The sequence below is a fragment of the Argiope bruennichi genome, chromosome 9 (genome assembly GCF_947563725.1).
Source record: "Argiope bruennichi chromosome 9, qqArgBrue1.1, whole genome shotgun sequence".
NCBI classification, from domain to species: Eukaryota; Metazoa; Arthropoda; class Arachnida; order Araneae; family Araneidae; genus Argiope; species Argiope bruennichi.
In genome coordinates, this window is record NC_079159.1 from 41,278,177 (window position 1) to 41,295,961 (window position 17,785).

Sequence of the window (17,785 nt, forward strand, 5' to 3'; positions counted from 1 at the left end):
TATGCTTGCCCCAATTATTCAAAGGTCTTAAAATAGTTGCTGATGGCTAATACAAATCATTTCAAATGAATAAGTAGTCTCATGAATGACTTCAAATTGAAAAAAAAAGGGAGTTTTCTCTTCAAAACTTTCTAATATACTCTAATAAAGATGTTGATATTCTTTCCCCGTATAAAATTATGGACCTTGGATAAGGCCACAAATGTTTTGCATAACATCTGCGAAAAACAGTTACGAAATATTGATTTTTGTCGTAAACTTAATATTTTTTCTGGATCTATCGTGCGGTTTTCGGCAAGTTTCTTTGGAGATTAATTCCTAGCATTTAGCAATGAGTACCTAAAAATTGAATTTGCGTTTTGAACAAGTTATTTTCACCCGATTGAAAGCAACATTTCACACAGAACTTATTTGTTGTCAGAAAATCATGTTCAAAAGTTTATATGTTTAAATCATTGCGTTTTTTAGCTATTACGTTTTTATACTTTTGAAAGAACATACCAACAAAATTCAAAAACTCAATGGATTGAGTTCCAAATTTGCTATTTGCACTTTTGATATTAAATCTAAGTGCCAAATTTTATTCCTTCATTAAGTTTTGTAATTATCGTGTTCGTTTATACTCTAATAGCCTGATAGATAGACTCCTCTGAATGGAGTGTGTTCAAAATTTAATAGAAATCTACAAATTTGATCTGAATTCCATATACTAAATTTCACCCATCTAGTTGGGAGACTGTTTGATTTATCGTATTTACAAACAAATGGACAGACAGACATAATGTCAAAAATGTGCTTTTTGAAAGCAGGAAGATCGGTCGGAATCTCGAGTTCGAATTTTTTATCGATTTCTACATTTTCTCTATACTTCGTATGTAAGAAAGTAAAAAAAAAAAAAAAATGTGGTAGTGTGGATGGGTGTGAGGAAGAGAGAGAGATAAATAAATGTGTTATTATATTATAACAGCAAAGAGAGATAGAATAAATTTGAATGCATCTAAAACACAGCATTTATTTTTCATGAAAATTATACATCCACGAAGTTAAAATCATGCTTGTTAATAACAATTTCTATTATTAGTTATGAAAATAGGAGTCATGCCGAGAGGGCAGATACTCTGTTTTCTAATTAAGAAGAATATGCAAAATTTCGTTTTTATCTAGATTTCTGTAGTTCATTTGCTGAATACTGTCGCCCTTCGTGATCACTTTTTCATTCCATATCTGTAGTTTACTACTATTACATTTTAACTTTTTAACAAACTCCGAAGAGAGAAGATAAGATAGTATTATTCCTCATGATTTCGATCAAATAAAATGTCTCTCATCATTGCAATTAAAATGCAAGCTTTGCATGTTTTTGCCATATCGTGAAGAAGATACATTTTAATAAGCAAGTCAGCATTCATCTGCTAGTAAAATCTTTCAAAAATTTCCTGAAATAAAATCATTTTGTTGTATCTGAGTGAGCGCAAAGATTTTTATAGTTACATTAAATCAAATCGCATTTAAATTCCTTTTGAAGAAGAATTATGAGTTTTTCTTCAACAAATGTTTTATAAAAGAATCCAATTTATCTTAAAGGTAAACTAAATTTTACAATTCATATTTCTATATTGATTTTCTTCACAAAAAATTCACATTAATTTTTTTTAAATGTTGCTTCTATTTTTACTACAGGCTTAGTAGAAATCCATATAAAAAATAGAAAATGTCAACTTTTCCTGAATGAAGCGTTCGGAAATCATTGTTTTCTCACAGATTATTTCGGAATATATTATTGTATTATCTTGTTTGTATTATCTAAAACCTTTCCTACAAAAACATTTTACCGATATTTTTCCATCTCATATGGGAATAGAGTTCCAGAAATTGAAACATCACCTTACTTTAGCAATACACTCAGAGTTATCTCAGTACTACTGACGCTTCCTCCACACTGGATCAGACAATTTGACCCTATTTCTGGTCGATGATCACCATACTTATCACTCATAGATTTCTTTTAATGCAGTTTGAAAGCACGATCATCGAAAGTCCTGTCGAATCCGATGGCGATCTAGCAGCTATATGGTCAATTGCTGTTGAAAATATTTGTGAAATAATACCCGAGATTTTCATTAGTATAACTTCAATCTATGCTCCGTCTTATGGATTTTTTTTATTAGTGGTTTGACTGCACTTTCAAACACATACTGTAAAAGACTGAAATTGTTTTCCCTTTTAATTTTATCTGTATATCTTATTTTCTCGTTATTCATGCTTTTCTTGCATGATGGCAAATAACATACATTGCATTACAAAATCTACTTATTTTAGTTCTTGCTAGATTTATGTTTTTGACAGATATTTTAGAATCGCATCGTGTAGTAGATACAGACTTAGCGTAGATCTTTATGATAATAGCGTAGTAATTAGCGTAGATCTTTATGATAATAGCGTAATAGCGTAGTAATTAGCGTAGATCTTTATGATAAGCAGAGTGTCATGAAGTTACTATAAATGTTAATTCAAGCGCATTTGTGCTTGTTATTAAAAATAATTCTTTTTTATTCTTTATTTTTTTATTTCCTAATCACGAAGCTGTACGTTTAGAGAATGCACATAATATTAGAATCATGTGCAACTATCAGCTGTCAAATGGTTTTTTTAATACAGTTGCCAACATTTTTCTGCAAATTCAAATCTTGCGTTAATTTTGGGACACCTTTTATAAAAGCACAGTAATATCTTAACTTGACACATATAAGGTAGCAGTAAATCAATGACCAAACATAAAATATTTTAAAATGATGTACACTAACGAAATATTTAACTTGAAAGAACGTCTTAGGTTCTTATTTTCGTTTCATGTATTGTTTTACCCTCCATGTTTCTCATCATAAGCGTTTTCTTCAGTCCACGCATATATCGACCATTGAATAAAGCAAGCACGCTAATCGACTCACTAATTGTTTGAATGTGCTGTCGCGGCACTTAAATCAACGCATAATCGAACGATTAAATAAATGATTGCCTCTTTTTTTTCACACTTCATTGTTTTTGCCTCTTTCACCCGGGCAAAAATCGAAAAAAGCAGACGCAGCGTATTAATTTAAGTGGGTCCATAACCGTCTTGCGCCCCAAGCTCTTTCAAGGGCCGATAAGGGCGCGCAAAACTCAATTTTGTTCAATGACCTTACATTTACGGTGCTCGATCAATCAGAGGCCGCGTAATCAGCGACCAAAACTCGCCCGATCTATCGCCCCATCATCGCCCGGCCGAGTGAGCGAAGGGGCGAGATAGGCGAGGGGCGTGACGTTTGCCTACCCCCCCTCCGATCTTCGGACACACCCACGACACCTTTATTAATCTCCGGACAAGAAAAAAAAGGAAGGGCGAAGAAAAAGTTCCTTAAAAACTTGACGGCTTTGAAAAAGGGGGAGAGCTAAATGAAAAAATGCCTCGTGTCTGCAAGCTGGTTATCGCTGTCCTATCTGCTTTGTGAAAAAGGGACTATTATTTTATTTATCCTTTGTTTATTTACTTTATTTAGTTATTTATTTTCTACTAAGAAAAGTGTTAGAAATTTATAACTCACTTAGTTGATCGATGGAGGGTCTTAAGTTTGGAGAAAAAAAGTGGTTATCATTATTTTATCTCTTATGCATTCGCACTGTACTCTCAGATAAAATACATTGGCTTTTTACTTCTTATGTCAAATTATTTATTAGACGAGATATCCATATATATATATATATATATATATATATATAGTAGTTTGGTAAATTCATTTAAAAACAATAGGTGATAATAAACTTTTGCCTAATAACTTTTAGAATAAAATGTGGATAATGACAATAGAATAAATGTTAGACAAAACTCTGTCTAATGTCAAAAATAAGATATTCAAATAATAAATGAAAAAACAAGCTTCTAGGTCGATTAAACTCTTGTCTCACGTGCAATACATGAATAGCTATAAAACGTGCTTGAAGGGAACGAGTTCTAATGAGGTTTTTCTTTTAAATAAAACTCTTATTATCGTTCAATCAAAGAAAACAATTTAGAAATTTCAAAATAAGACCAAAAAATCTAGTTTGAGAAAATCTCACAATTATTGCTTGAAGACGCTTTTAATCGATTTCAAATAGAACTACTTATTATTCAACCAGTGTGAAAAATAGCTAAAACTTTTGACTAGAGAAAATGCAATTAAGTATGAAGGCTTTTACTACAAAATATATGTAATAACGATTAACTTACTAATTTACTATTGACATAACTCAGTTTTATGTATAATCTTGTTTTCCTACTCGATCTTTTAAATTTACAATACTAAGATTAAACTTATGTCTCTTAGCTCTTTCAGCAAACTAAGAACAGTTTAATAGTCTTCCATGTAAAACTATAAGTATTAGTTGGGCATCAAGAAAGTCAAAAATTGAAATTTATTTTTAAAAATCTGTGGTGTTATTTATATTATGTGAAAGCACTCAAAATTAGTTTTTTTTTTAAAGTTTGATTCTAGTTTTAGTAATTAATAATTTAATCTCGCCCTGAAGAATTTTATAAGATGAAAATATTTTATAGAATTTTAGGAATGCAGCAATAACAATGCGATCAATCAAATATTGAAATTTATTTCATTAGAATTACTTCCGTGCAGTTCACCCATCATAGATATTTCTCAAATGAAAATACTTAGTGGCAAGCCAGTTAGTTAAAAATGATTTCAATCTTGAAAGTGACAGACGCGCTGCAACACTTGTGCAATCGCCAAAGACATCTTGTTTTATCCTGGATGGTTATCTTTCGCCATCAGGAATCCTCACCAAGTGAGCGATTACCTTCGGAACAAAAACACCTTTAACGTGACTCTTGGAGCGAAAAAGCAATAACAAATCTGCAGTTTCTTGATTAATTAGCGCAACAAACAATTAGCGGCGTACAAAGTAATTTCCTCTAACACCCCGAGCTCTTCGAAGTTTCATTAACTACCAAGCAAATATCTCCATCCCCCCGGTCCCTATCTCGTTAAAATTGCGTGATCCTGGTCTTATCTGTAGCTAGTATTAACCTCTTGCGAAGGTTTGGGACTTAATCTGTATCTCGCACGCACTGCTAGCGCCCCCCACATTTTGCAATTAAATCACGTTGTAGAAGAGGGGAGATACGGCAGGGGTGCACCGTTTTGATTTATCGTTCCGACTCGGCCCCTCAAGCAAATTTTGCGGGGGCGGATCTCTGGTACAGCAACCCCATATTCCTCGCCCCAATCTGGTGCATTTCTGTTTGGAGCAACCTTGCCAACGTTGTCCATGGATGAAATAAAATAAGCTTTATTCAGTGATATTAGCAAGAATAAGATTTTCTGTACTAAGAAATAATGCCTACAATATTTTTTATATGATTTTTTTCGAAACTGGTAGATCTTATTAAATATTCAACTTTCATGATCATTTATGTATTAGAAATGAAGGGCAGAATGATTTTAGAGTCATTCCGATATTCTTCCGTAATCTTATTACCTGTTAAAATGGACAGAAAGACTCACTACTTTTGTACTGTTTCACTAAATTGCTTTTTACTTTCCCGTATACAAAATATCATAAAAAATATTAAAATAAAAATTTTAAAGAATTGAGCTCGAGATTTTGAATAACCTCTATGTTTCAGACTTTGCTGAGTTCGGAAAACAAATTTTTGAAATTGTGTCTTGGAGTCCTTTTGTCTGTGAAAACGATAAATTCTTTAAGCTAAACCGATTAAATTTGGAATATAGGCTATGAACCAAATTTACATAATTCTATCAAATTTTAAACGAAATTCTTTCAAAGGAAATCTGTCTGTCTAACTGTTCATATATAAGTGAACTCAATAATTCCAAAAGCTAGATAAATAAAATTTGTCTAGTTTTACAAATTTAATATCTAAAATGTAGATTCTTAAAAAATTCTGAACCGAAACTATGCCTATCTGTCTGCATTTTCGCTTGCATTTGTTTGCAATAATTCAGGTGCACAATGGATTAAATCAATGAAATTCGGTATGCGATCTTGTGGTACGACTAGAGATCCATGCCACATTTTGGTTAGAATCAGTCGTAAAAAGAGTATAAAATACATATTCGTACAAAAGATGAAACCCACGCCAAAATATATTTCATAATCATTCACGGCTAATATTTAAGGTCCACAATTTTATCTGAGGGAAGTTAAATAAAGCCTATATTGGAGAGTATGCCAGAAACTTTAGAGAGGACAGCCTCCATTGTTTTGTTTTTTTATCGTTCTGAAACTGTTTAACTTCATTGCCAAAAGCAAAATTAATTATTAATTATTTCGTACTGACAATGTTATTTTGGGATACTAATATTACATAATAAATTAAATATGAAGCCCAATCGAAATTTTGATTTTCTTTGTTAGCTGCTTATTGATTTAAAAATTACAACAAAAACCTAAAATTATTTATTAAGCACCATTTTTCAATAATGTCTAAAATTCGACTATGTCTTTTGGAACAATTAAATATTTACTAAAACTTCGTTCTGAAAATGCGTCATAGCATTTGATAATATATGAATTTGAAAACGAAATATTAAGTCGGCGACCTAACAAACATACCTTGGTACATAAAGAAGCTACATGATGATAATTAAGATTCAAATGAGATTCAAATTCAAATAAATTAATTCTTCTGAGTCAAATAAATTAATTTATATCAAATGATATTTATTTGGCAAATAAAAAGACTATAACCGTAAAAAAATTTCTAATTCATACCAAATGATATTTATTTTATGAGAAGCAAGATCATAATTATAAAAAAAAAAGTCTTTATTTAAATTTGTAGAAATTTATATTTTGAAATTAATTTAAAATTACTTCAACATATTATATATCAGTAAAATTTAAGTCTTTGTTTATCTTAGAACCATTGAAATGCAGCATGAACTTAAATAGAGGTCATTGCATAATAAAAGGAAATATGTTTAAAAGCCCTGAAATATTTATATCTATGATAAAATATCACTATAATTTTGTACACGGTTATTTTTTCCCTTCCCTGCCCCTTTCTTTTTTTTCTTGTCAACGATTAATTGTGATTAAAATTCCTTATTTAGAAAAAATTAGTGTTTTTTTATGAATTCAAATCCATGGTCTTCGAACTTTTGCTTATCAAATAAGTAACTACTTTACGTAAAATAACATTAATTCTTTAGTTAAATCGATATATTCAAACGACATTAAAATAAAGTTTCCAACATTTTGCTAAATAAAGTAAAATTGTAACCACTGTACAATTTGCTCGGTGGAATCCTTACTTATAAGAAAGTTTATCATCTATAGGAAAACTTTAATTGCAATACCAAACAATTTGGTGCTTATATCAAATATTGGTGTTTATATATATATATATGAAAAAGCAGTTCCGCTTGGTATTTTTCCTATCTATAGAGAATTTTACAAAATCAATTTATTTAGCAGATATAGATTTTAATTTAATTTAAATCATTGTTCAAATCTCCGTTCGAGGTGCCTTGATTATTTTGAAGCTATTTACATTTCAATTTACTAACAGAAGTTTGTTTTGTAGCTTTAGAGTTGTGTTTGATTAATGCGTTTGAAGTAAATGTGTAAGTTAATTCATTCAGAAGATATTTTTCTACATAAAAGCAAACTTCTCAAGACTTATTTTTATTACTTTCTATTTTTAGTATTATATATATGTATATATATATATATTAGTATACATTATTTTAAATATTATGGAATCATAATGGCATCTTTGTTATGGAATTAATTAACTTATAAATAAGACCAGAGAATATTAAATTACTATATTATCTGCAGATTCACACAATAGCTCAAAATTTAAAATTCTTGCCCATTAATTTCATGTATGAAAGTAATCTCTTATTTTCATAAAAAAAAAACTATAAATAGGAAAATAAAAATTCATGATTAGACAGAAAACTTACAGATCTAATAATTGATATAAAAGAATGCCTAGTTTCAAAATTTACAAATGAAGAATCATGAAACAGATTCGAGAAATAGGAATAAGTCCATTATGATTGCACTATAAAACCGACAAATCACATATACTTTTCTGCAGCATGTTAAATCTGCCATGGTAGGTCAAAAATTCTCACGCCAACGTTGGCTTGATAGATATATCAGCAGAATGCCACCAGTAATGACTTCTTCAATATTTGACCATGGTTTAACATTTCAGAAATTACTGCATGAGGATTAACAACTTCTATATTTGTTCCGAGATTTGGATCAGAATCAGTTTGAAGTCTGATTGATTTTCATAAGAAATCATCAAACCAATGAGCAAGAAATTTGTTATACAATGATTTATAAATCGTTTTTATGATACGTTTCATTCAATAACTAAGTTCGCCAATTATTTGTCAGTATTAATATTTATTGATATTATTAAAGCATTTTAATATGTTTTATTTTTTGGAAAACGATTTTAAGCATTTTATTTTATTAAGAATGAATGAGAAAGAATGAATTAATAGTATTGTATAAAAATATCTAACAAAAATCATTAACCTATGACTAAACATCAGATATAAAAAGAAATCCTCTGTGAAGCCATGGCTCGTTTCTCATAACAGTTTGAACACCCACACTTACCTTTTAATTATTATTACGAAGAATCGCTAACTGTCGAAATTAAATTATAAATTAATACTTATCAGATAATTTAAAATGGTAAAATAAATGGCAATTAAAAATAACGTTTAAAATAGTTTTAATGATAGGAAAGAATGAATATTTCACCGCCAAGTTGCATTTTGAAATTAAATTGTGTAGGGAAAAAAACCTTTATAGCACATAATTTCTCATCATAAAATGATGACATTAAGATAGAATTAAAATCCCCTCTTCACCATCTAGACAACGAAGCCACAAGGAGAAAAAAATCTTACTATTGCACAGAAAGATATAATGAAATGAAAAAAAAAGGCGAAAAGAAGCCAATTGCGGCAACCTTTCCTCTGAAGAATAATCGCACCTCTGAGGCGCGTTTTGGTCGCTTTTCGTCCAATCGGAGCCATATTACATAACCTCGGAATGGGATGGGGGCAGCAAATGCTAATTTTATTTCCATCTAGAGATTCCTCTATCGGGAATACTTGCCCGGAATGATTTAATATCACAACTAATGGTTAATAACCCGCTCGCTCTTCGCACCTCCCCTGCAGCTCCCCCGCCTTCCACCCAAATGAACAGCCGCGATTTTCACCACCATGTTTATATCATTTCCGTGGATCTTTTTTATGCTCGATTTTTTATCATTATTATTTGTTTTGAAATGAGTTGAATATACTGTAGTTCTTTCAAGTTTTGAAGGAAATAAAAAAGTAACTATTGAACAGAAAAATAAAAGAACAAAATTTAAAATATTGTTATTTTTTTTTCTTCCTTTTAGGCTGCCACTTAGATACTTGTAGCTTATGTGGCTTTATAATGAAGAGGCATGCCCATGCTCGACTGTGCATGCTAAATGTCTTTATATTGAATTGGATGTGTGTTCAGTCAATTTCAGTAACTCCTAGCGTATGAGCATATTCTTATCAAGAAGTTAGGTATGGAGTTATTCATATAACTATTAAGTAAAAATCTTAGACAACACAATACCTATGTTTATTTATGTCAATAAGAAAATCTAAGCTTCAGTTCAGAGAATTATGTATACGAGACAAGATTTCATCACATATTCATCAATGAATAAGTTAAATGTGTCTTTATGGGATAAGGATCAAATATTTAATTCTTTAGTTTTCAAATAATATTCCATTTTCTGAATTTTAATGCTCCTATCTGACTAAGCCCTCATTTTTTTTAAAGACTTATTTGTGTATTTGCTTAAATAAATATCTAATAAGGAATACAGAACGAAAGAATTATTGCACGAGATATCTTTACCAGCTTTCAAAAATTAGACTATTTAATGTTTCTAACTAAAAACTCACTTGTATATATGTTTAAATAAATATCAAGTAAGAAATGTACCTGTAGAATGAAAGAATTATTGCACAAGATATCTTTGCCAGCTTATGAAAATGATTTTTTTTTAAAACAGTATTTAATCTACAACATATACAAGACATAAGATCATGTTTTTATTTAAAGATTGATCTTCGAAGCTCTAGGAATATCTAACTTCTTACAGATTGTCTAGTTATTAATATTTTTTTTTTATTTATTTATTTTGATAAAATAGAAAAAGAAAAATTCCTGAACAGATGTATATGAAAACCGAAAAAAATTTGAAATGGAAGATGTGCAAGAAAAAAAGTGTGTTAATAAAAAGACGAAAAGAACATTTCTGAATTATTTTCTTCAAAAAAAATGAACTGAAATTGCATTTTAAAATTAATTTAACTGCACTTCTCATACAATTATTTGGTATTGGCAATACAACTCCTAAACCTCATAAATGATTAAGAAAAGCCGTCAAAATATTACAATAAAACAGGTATTATGAATTTATCAAGATATTCTAGAGATAAAAAGCTTCTTAAAGTATGCGTTAATATTTTATTCAGAGCAACAAGAATCAATATGAGGATGATGCAAATTTACATATGCAATTTCTTTTACTTTTTTTTCATAGTGCATTCATTTTATTTCCCCTTTAAAAATTTAAATTTTTTTGCATAGGTTTCTTATCATTTGTGATTGATTTTGTTCATTACTACTTATTTTCCAGTTAAGGGCCTGTGACGTAATTTTTCAGACGAAAATGTGGCCACAAAACCTGCAAAAGATCACCTGAAAAAAAAGGTCACTAGAAAAAAATGCTTCGGATTGTGCCATTTTTGCAAATTTACATTGACTTATGATAATCATATAAAAAATTTACTTTTATTGAAACGGATTGATTACAATTTTTACGAAGTAAATAAACATCACAAATAATTTAATATTCAATTTTCTGAATACACAGCAGAACATTTCCCCAAAGGATAATAGCTAAAAAACAATGTATGCTTTTTATGCCTGCTAATAGTTTTTCTTCTCATAGCGCATTATGTATGCACATGAATTAGGCGTGCACAAGAAATCCGGTAAATTAAAAACAGAAAAGCGCCTGGGAACAAAACCGCATAAAATTAATTTGCCTTGCCTCAGCAGCTTTAATTAGGCAGGTCCCATTTTTATCGATAAATGATTAGCGCTGCAAAAAAAGGGGAAGAAATTCATATAGATATATTCATAAGTGCCCTTGATTTTTCAATTCCAGGCGCCGCTGGATTTTTAATCACGCAAACACGCATGTAATCTCACGCGACGCCATAGCTCAATGTCAAATTGCACCTCGGGCGAAATTATTCAGAATTAAAAGCAGTCGCGATCCGAAAAGAGCAGAAATTCATCCGCTGTTTGCAGGGAGGCCGGATTATGTGGAATACTTTTTTGAGGAAAAGGGTTGCTTAGTAAAAATCTGTATGTATTTCCTGACCGAAATAATTTGATTTGCATGTGTGTGATATGTATATAGTGCGTGGATGTAGTGATTATACCTAATATATTCTATCCATGTAAAAAAGAAGACGATGTAAGGCTGTGGAGAAATCAATATTATGCAAATTTTAATTTGCTGGTTTAGATGTTGTTGTTGTTAAGAAACAGTTTACATTATTCAGTTTTTTTAATAACACTGTGAACAATTGCCCCTGATTACTATTAGCACTATGCTCTATCAGGTAAACATGATTGAACAATGTCCATAATTGTTAATCATTAAAGTTATTAGTTTTACAAGAGTTTTCAAATGAAATACTATTTAAATGTTAATCATTCCATGTTTATGCAAATGGATTTAATTATTTTAGTGAACGTCAAGTGATGTTCCAATAAATTATTTTTGCCTTAAACAACTTAAAAGCATGAGAAATTTCTTTAAATATCTATTAATCTAGCCATAATTTACAATAAAATTTGCAATGTACTTAATTTAGTGTTTACTTAGAACTTGTAGATTCGTTCGCATTTTTTAAATGAGCTTTTTTTTTTTTTCCCTTTGTTGATTTTTTTTGTTCTTGAGTGAATCAATATAATTTCAAAATTGCTTAATAATCTATTGAAATAAATCAATATCCCAATCTAAAGATCGCTTTTGAATAACTTGCTATATTTTCAAATTATTTTATTCATAAGTATTGTATCTTATCTTATTCATTATTACATCGCTCATTTTTTTAGTTGATTTAGCGAAAAAAAAATGTTGAATAGATTAAACTAGAATAAGAATTAAAGTCTTATTTTTTCTTGATAACATCTGCAGGGAAATACGAACGAAAAATAAATAAATTTCAAGAGCCTTTTCGGTATATTTATAGAAAGGATTTGTATCAAACAATTTTTCGCTTACTGATATTGCAGAATCTTATTAAACATGTGTTACCAGAAATAACGCATCTCCAATTAAAATTACAACCTATAAATATTATATAAGATAATCAGACTTGAAGATTACAGGAGAAGGAAAATTAACCTTATGAAACCACAAAAGACTTTTGGCGCGATTATAAGAATCGTTAGCAAAAGTAAAGAACATTAAATATTTCAAGTGAGAATAGTTATAAAATTGGCAATATAGATTTATATGTCAATTTTATATTTTATACAATATTTTTTGTATACAAATTTATACAATTTATATTTTTAGATAATTCTAGTGCATCAAATTCTTTCTACTTGTCACCTTTGTTATAACTAATTTACCACGAGATAAATTTTATTACATACTGAACCCAAATCAAAACTAAACATGCCTTGAGGCAAAATTGCACCTTTTCTCAATCTTTTATTTTTTTAATTAAATTCATAATTTTGATACTTTTAAAATTGATGCTTTAACACATTTTCATTTTTTAAACTTTCTATACTTTGGTCTCCTTTTATTGAAGCAATAGACCATTCTCACATTAATAAGCTCTACCGCAATTAATACCATTCTCTTGAATCTTATCAAATAATGTTATAAAAAAGCTCAATCTACTTATTTATGAGACAGAACTGCCCTAATAATTTTTTTAAAAATTCTGCAATAAATTTTATTGATGAATGAGAAAAGTTAAATTTGATGGATGCTGTCTTTAGGAGATGATGGTAAATGTCATTTAATGAAAATCACGCAATTTCTCTAATCACAAAATCTAAATTTAATGTAAGTACTTCTACCAGGATAATCATTAGTCAACAGTATGCTGCATTTACTATTATTGTGCGATAAAACATCAATTATAACGAAGTTATCACTGAAAAAAATACTTTTTGACAGGAGGGGGAGAGGGAAGGGCTTTCTAATGATCGAACACCTACGAATACCATTACAAACCTACAAATTTTTTATAATGCAGTGATTTTTGCTCCGGACCAAACTTTGTGGACAAATCTCATTGGATTTTTTTTTGGGGGGGGATATACGATGAGCTCTACATATCCATGGTGTAAAGGCGCTGCCATAAATTTGAATTCTTTAGAAATAAATCCATATAGAAAGTCTCAACCGCATGCTGGAGGCATGAATCTTGTATGAGAGAGCTCGGCATCTGTTATCGATATCCTATAGACCTCCCATCTTCATCGCTTATTCTGCGTTGGTCTCCAGCAGACCCAAAACTTTTCTTGAAAACTTACTGCAGACACTCGCTCATTTAACATTTTCCCTCCGTGTTAGCAAAAATTGAACTTGGAGATTCCACAATGAGTGTGTTCGCTTGGCCTTTCTAATGGGTCTTTGGCGTGCGCCACGTCTTGCCATTTCTCCTGCCCAGAGAGATGTATAATATTTTTCGGAGACCTATATAGAAAAGGCTTGAGGCAATATATTTGACGTTTTCTTCGCGCTGTGGGGAGAAATGCTAAATTTGCATGGAAAATTTAGGAGTGATTTTTCGAGCTAAGAAACTTAGGGTCTAATTTTTATTTGCTTTTATTTCTTTCCACCTTTTGACGTTCCGTTTTTGATACATCTGATATTTCTATTATATCGGTGACGTGGCATCATGCATAGCAAGAATCTAAAAACAGTTACTTAAATTAGAAATTACCTTTCTGCCAATATAAACACAATTTAACGAGATATATGTACATATACTAGAGCCCTTCCTAGAAACACTTACTCCACAGCTCTACACAGCAAATTATGTGAATGTAAAATTTAATATAGTAAATTAGAGAATTCAGTTTCATAATGAGTTTTATTCGGTTTTCAGCTTTATAATTTTAAAGTGTCAAACAATGCACAAAAATTTATACAGTTTCAGCCTTTCTTCTTTCTTTTTTCCCTCCATTTTTTATAGGTCTCCCTTAAAGTATTATAAAAGGGGGGGGGGTAGGTGGAGAATAACATTCTAAGGGAAATAAAACACTTCACTTAAAAAAGAAATATTAAGTAAAAGACCTAACATGAATGAAAATATATTCCATTTCAATTTCATATAAATTCAGAACCAAGTGGTTCACACATGCCGTATAAATTCAGAATCAAAATACATGCCATATAAATTCAGAATCAAAATGCATGCCATATAAAATCAGAGAGAAAACACGTGCCATTTCAATTTCATAGAAATTCAGAATCATTCGGCTTATAAATAAAGAGAAATAAAGAATAATAATCAGCATAAAAAAAGAAATTTTTATTTTATACGTTATATTTCAAGGGATAGATATTAAAGTCTGACTTTTTTCCTGTATTAAAATTATAACATTGTATTTTTCTGAAAAGTTTTCTTTTACAATTCATTGAATATTAATATCCATGTTCATATAACTGTAATTTTAGTTTTAATTTTTTTATAATTTAAATTGATTTATATTATTATATTTTTTGCATCAGCAGAATAAATCTAGATAATCTTTCAATTTTATTCAAAGGCAGTATGTAAAATTCCGATTACAGTTTTTTTCACCATGTCAAGGTGTCACTTCTTTTTCTGGAATAAACTAATGAACTCAAACAACTGTTATTCATATATGAAATTTCTTTCTAAAAGAGTTAATTGCCGAATATGTGATGGGGGAAAAAAGTAACCAAAGCAAGTTTAAAATAAAATATCATGCTTACAAATCATTCGAAGAATCTACTGATTTATAGTTTCTTTCTTTCTTTTTTTTCTGTTTCGAATGTTAGAGGACAAGGTTATCGAAAGGAAGCAAACCAGCAAGCTGTTGTGTCTCATCTTGCCGAACATCAGCGGAAGTCTAATCATATTTATACAATCCGGGTTACCTCTTGATTGACGGCTTGCGTCACTTAGCGACCCCCTTTCGCCCCCTTCCGAGCTACACCCCCTTCAGCTGATGATTAGGAGGGTGTCGATAACGAGGATCTGATGGATGGTTCAAGAGATTCTCAATCAGCCCATTGTATCAAGGAAATCCCACTGTACTTATGATAGTTTTGCCCTCCCTCGCCCGATGGAGTTATGGAAGTAAATTGACCCCTAGCAGTGTGGGGAGAGGCTGGAAGATTATTCGTCTTAAATTTACCTTTCTAAATGTTCTTTTCTATTCGCTCTGCTCAACAATGACTGATGAAATGGCTCGACTTGAAAGCCGTTTTGTTGCACCTCTCAGTGCAAACTGGAAACATCTCTACGGAAAAGAGCGTCTCTTATTGAACTTTTAAAAAAGTATGCTTAGTAAAAAAATATGTATTTGGAAAACTAACATCAGAAGAACAATATGCAAAAGTTAAATACTTTCATTTCGAAGGTACATAAAGTTTTTTTGATGCACTAATTCTCTCAAAATGAACAAATGAGGTATTCAAAATCGAAACATTGGAATTCTTGAAAAAAAAAAAAGCTGCTAAACTAAACTAAACTTGGTAAATGAAGGTAGTAGTTAATAAAAAATCTATTATTAAAAATAATCTATTTTAATAAAATTAATAATAATTAATGTAATATTAACATAGTTTAATAAAAATTTGTAAAAGCTAAAATTGCTTGCCACCGATGAAAAAAAATTCGCGATTTTCTTGGAAACATAAATTAAATTATCTATTTGATTTTAAGCAATTACTTTTGAAGAAATTATTGATTGAATAATTATTCTCTGAGATTGTATTAGTTATTGCTTATAGATTTAAAAAAATGAGAGAAATTGTTCCGAATTTTAAAAATTTGCTTTTGTGTATCAGATTGGATTAGTCACAAAATATATAATGTGGATTAATCATGATAAAAAAATTTGTTTAATCATAGAAAAGATTTAATAAATCTAAAAAATCTCTGCTTATAGATAAAAATGATGCTACTAAAAGAAAAAAGAAATTATATTAGTATCTTCAAGATGGGGCAGAATCTTTTTAAAAAATCGGTATTTTCAAATAATGTATTATTTCAGAAAATAAAACTTTTTGAATATGATACTTCTTATCTGGATACGTACGCAATAAATCAATTTAAAGTAATAATTACTAAATTTATTTTAAAAAAATCATTTTAAAAGTTGATATTTAAAACTGAAAACGTGCTTTGCAAATTCAATGCCTGAAATAATTTCTTTTACCACAAAATGATCTTCAAATTTTTGGCTTATAAATTCTTATAATTTTTCAATGCATCAAAATCAAATATATGGTTTCTAACAGTCATTAAATTGTTGCTTTGAGTTGATAATATTGTAATGGGCTGGTTTCTCTGTTCTATCATGCCACCATAAATATTTGAAGAAATTCTATTGAACAATTCAATAAGTAGGCTATTAATTATATTTTCAAATTTTACTTTAAATTTTTTGTTGCAGTTTCTCCCAAAGAGCTAAAAAATACTTATAATTCTAGTGATTGAAAGATATATCGCCAAGCAATCAATTTGGCGCTCGGAACATTTTTCCAATTGCAACCCTTTCTCACAAACACACACAGACAACGATTATACACGGCTCGATTCAGAGAGGATAACAGCTGTAGAATCAGTTCCCCCTTCCCACGGAATAACCCGCCAACTCCGAACCTACTGAAATAAAACCTCCCTGCTAAAAATCCTCCAAAAGATGCAATAGACCCCAACAGAAAACCACGGCACGGTGGAAAACGAGATGATATTTAAGTTCCTGTTCGAATTATACCATCATCCCTTCCCACCCACAACCTCCCCGGATCATTGAGTAGAAAATAAGAGGTTACGTCTCATGTACGGAGGGATGTTAGTATAGGGAGAAGGGGGGATTCCGTGTAAAATCTCCCCCCACACTGAAGTGTGCATTTGCATAGAAAGATGGAGGAGCGAGAGCAGCCACGCCCCCTTGATTCCTCCCCGCTCTAGGAATGGATGGAGAATGGAAATTGCTTCGCGTTGCCAAAAACAAACTAAAAACTTTAGTTTTATCGAATTTTAGGGGAGTTCTTTTTTCTTTTCCTTCCTTTTTTTATTTTATTTTTTCTTTAATATTATTTTGTTACCCGCTGGAATTATATTTCGCGATTGAATTATTTTCAACCTCATCCCGCACATAGCCCCGTTTTTAAACATTTATTTTTTTTATCCCTTCGTGGTTGCTTGTATTATTACTTCGGCGGTGGTACAGTGGAGTGTGTGGGTAATTTTATTTATTTGCGCAGATTTATTTTTAATATTTTATTTTCCGTTATTTTTCGGTCGTTAAATTTATTTTGGAGTTCCCCCTCACACACTTACCCTTTCTTTCCTATTAATGGTGGTTTAACGGTATGGCCGGAATAGGTAATGGGATAGAGAAGTGGGGAGTGAAATAAAATGAAAAGTAATATGAAATATTATTCAGAAAAAAG

The 17,785-nt window shown here is 30.4% G+C and overlaps 1 protein-coding gene and 1 long non-coding RNA gene across 3 annotated transcripts in view; one reads left to right on the forward strand and one right to left on the reverse strand.

Moving 5' to 3' along the window:
- Nucleotides 1–17,785, reverse strand: part of LOC129985294 (homeobox protein unc-4 homolog) — a 168,987-nt gene that overhangs the window by 21,476 nt on the left and 129,726 nt on the right. The window lies entirely within an intron of this gene.
- The window catches only part of LOC129985296 (uncharacterized), a 36,561-nt gene continuing 30,146 nt past the window's right edge, over nt 11,371–17,785 (forward strand). The window contains exon 1 of the long non-coding RNA XR_008785550.1: nt 11,371–11,460. This is a non-coding gene — a long non-coding RNA (uncharacterized LOC129985296). The remainder of the gene's footprint in view (nt 11,461–17,785) is intronic.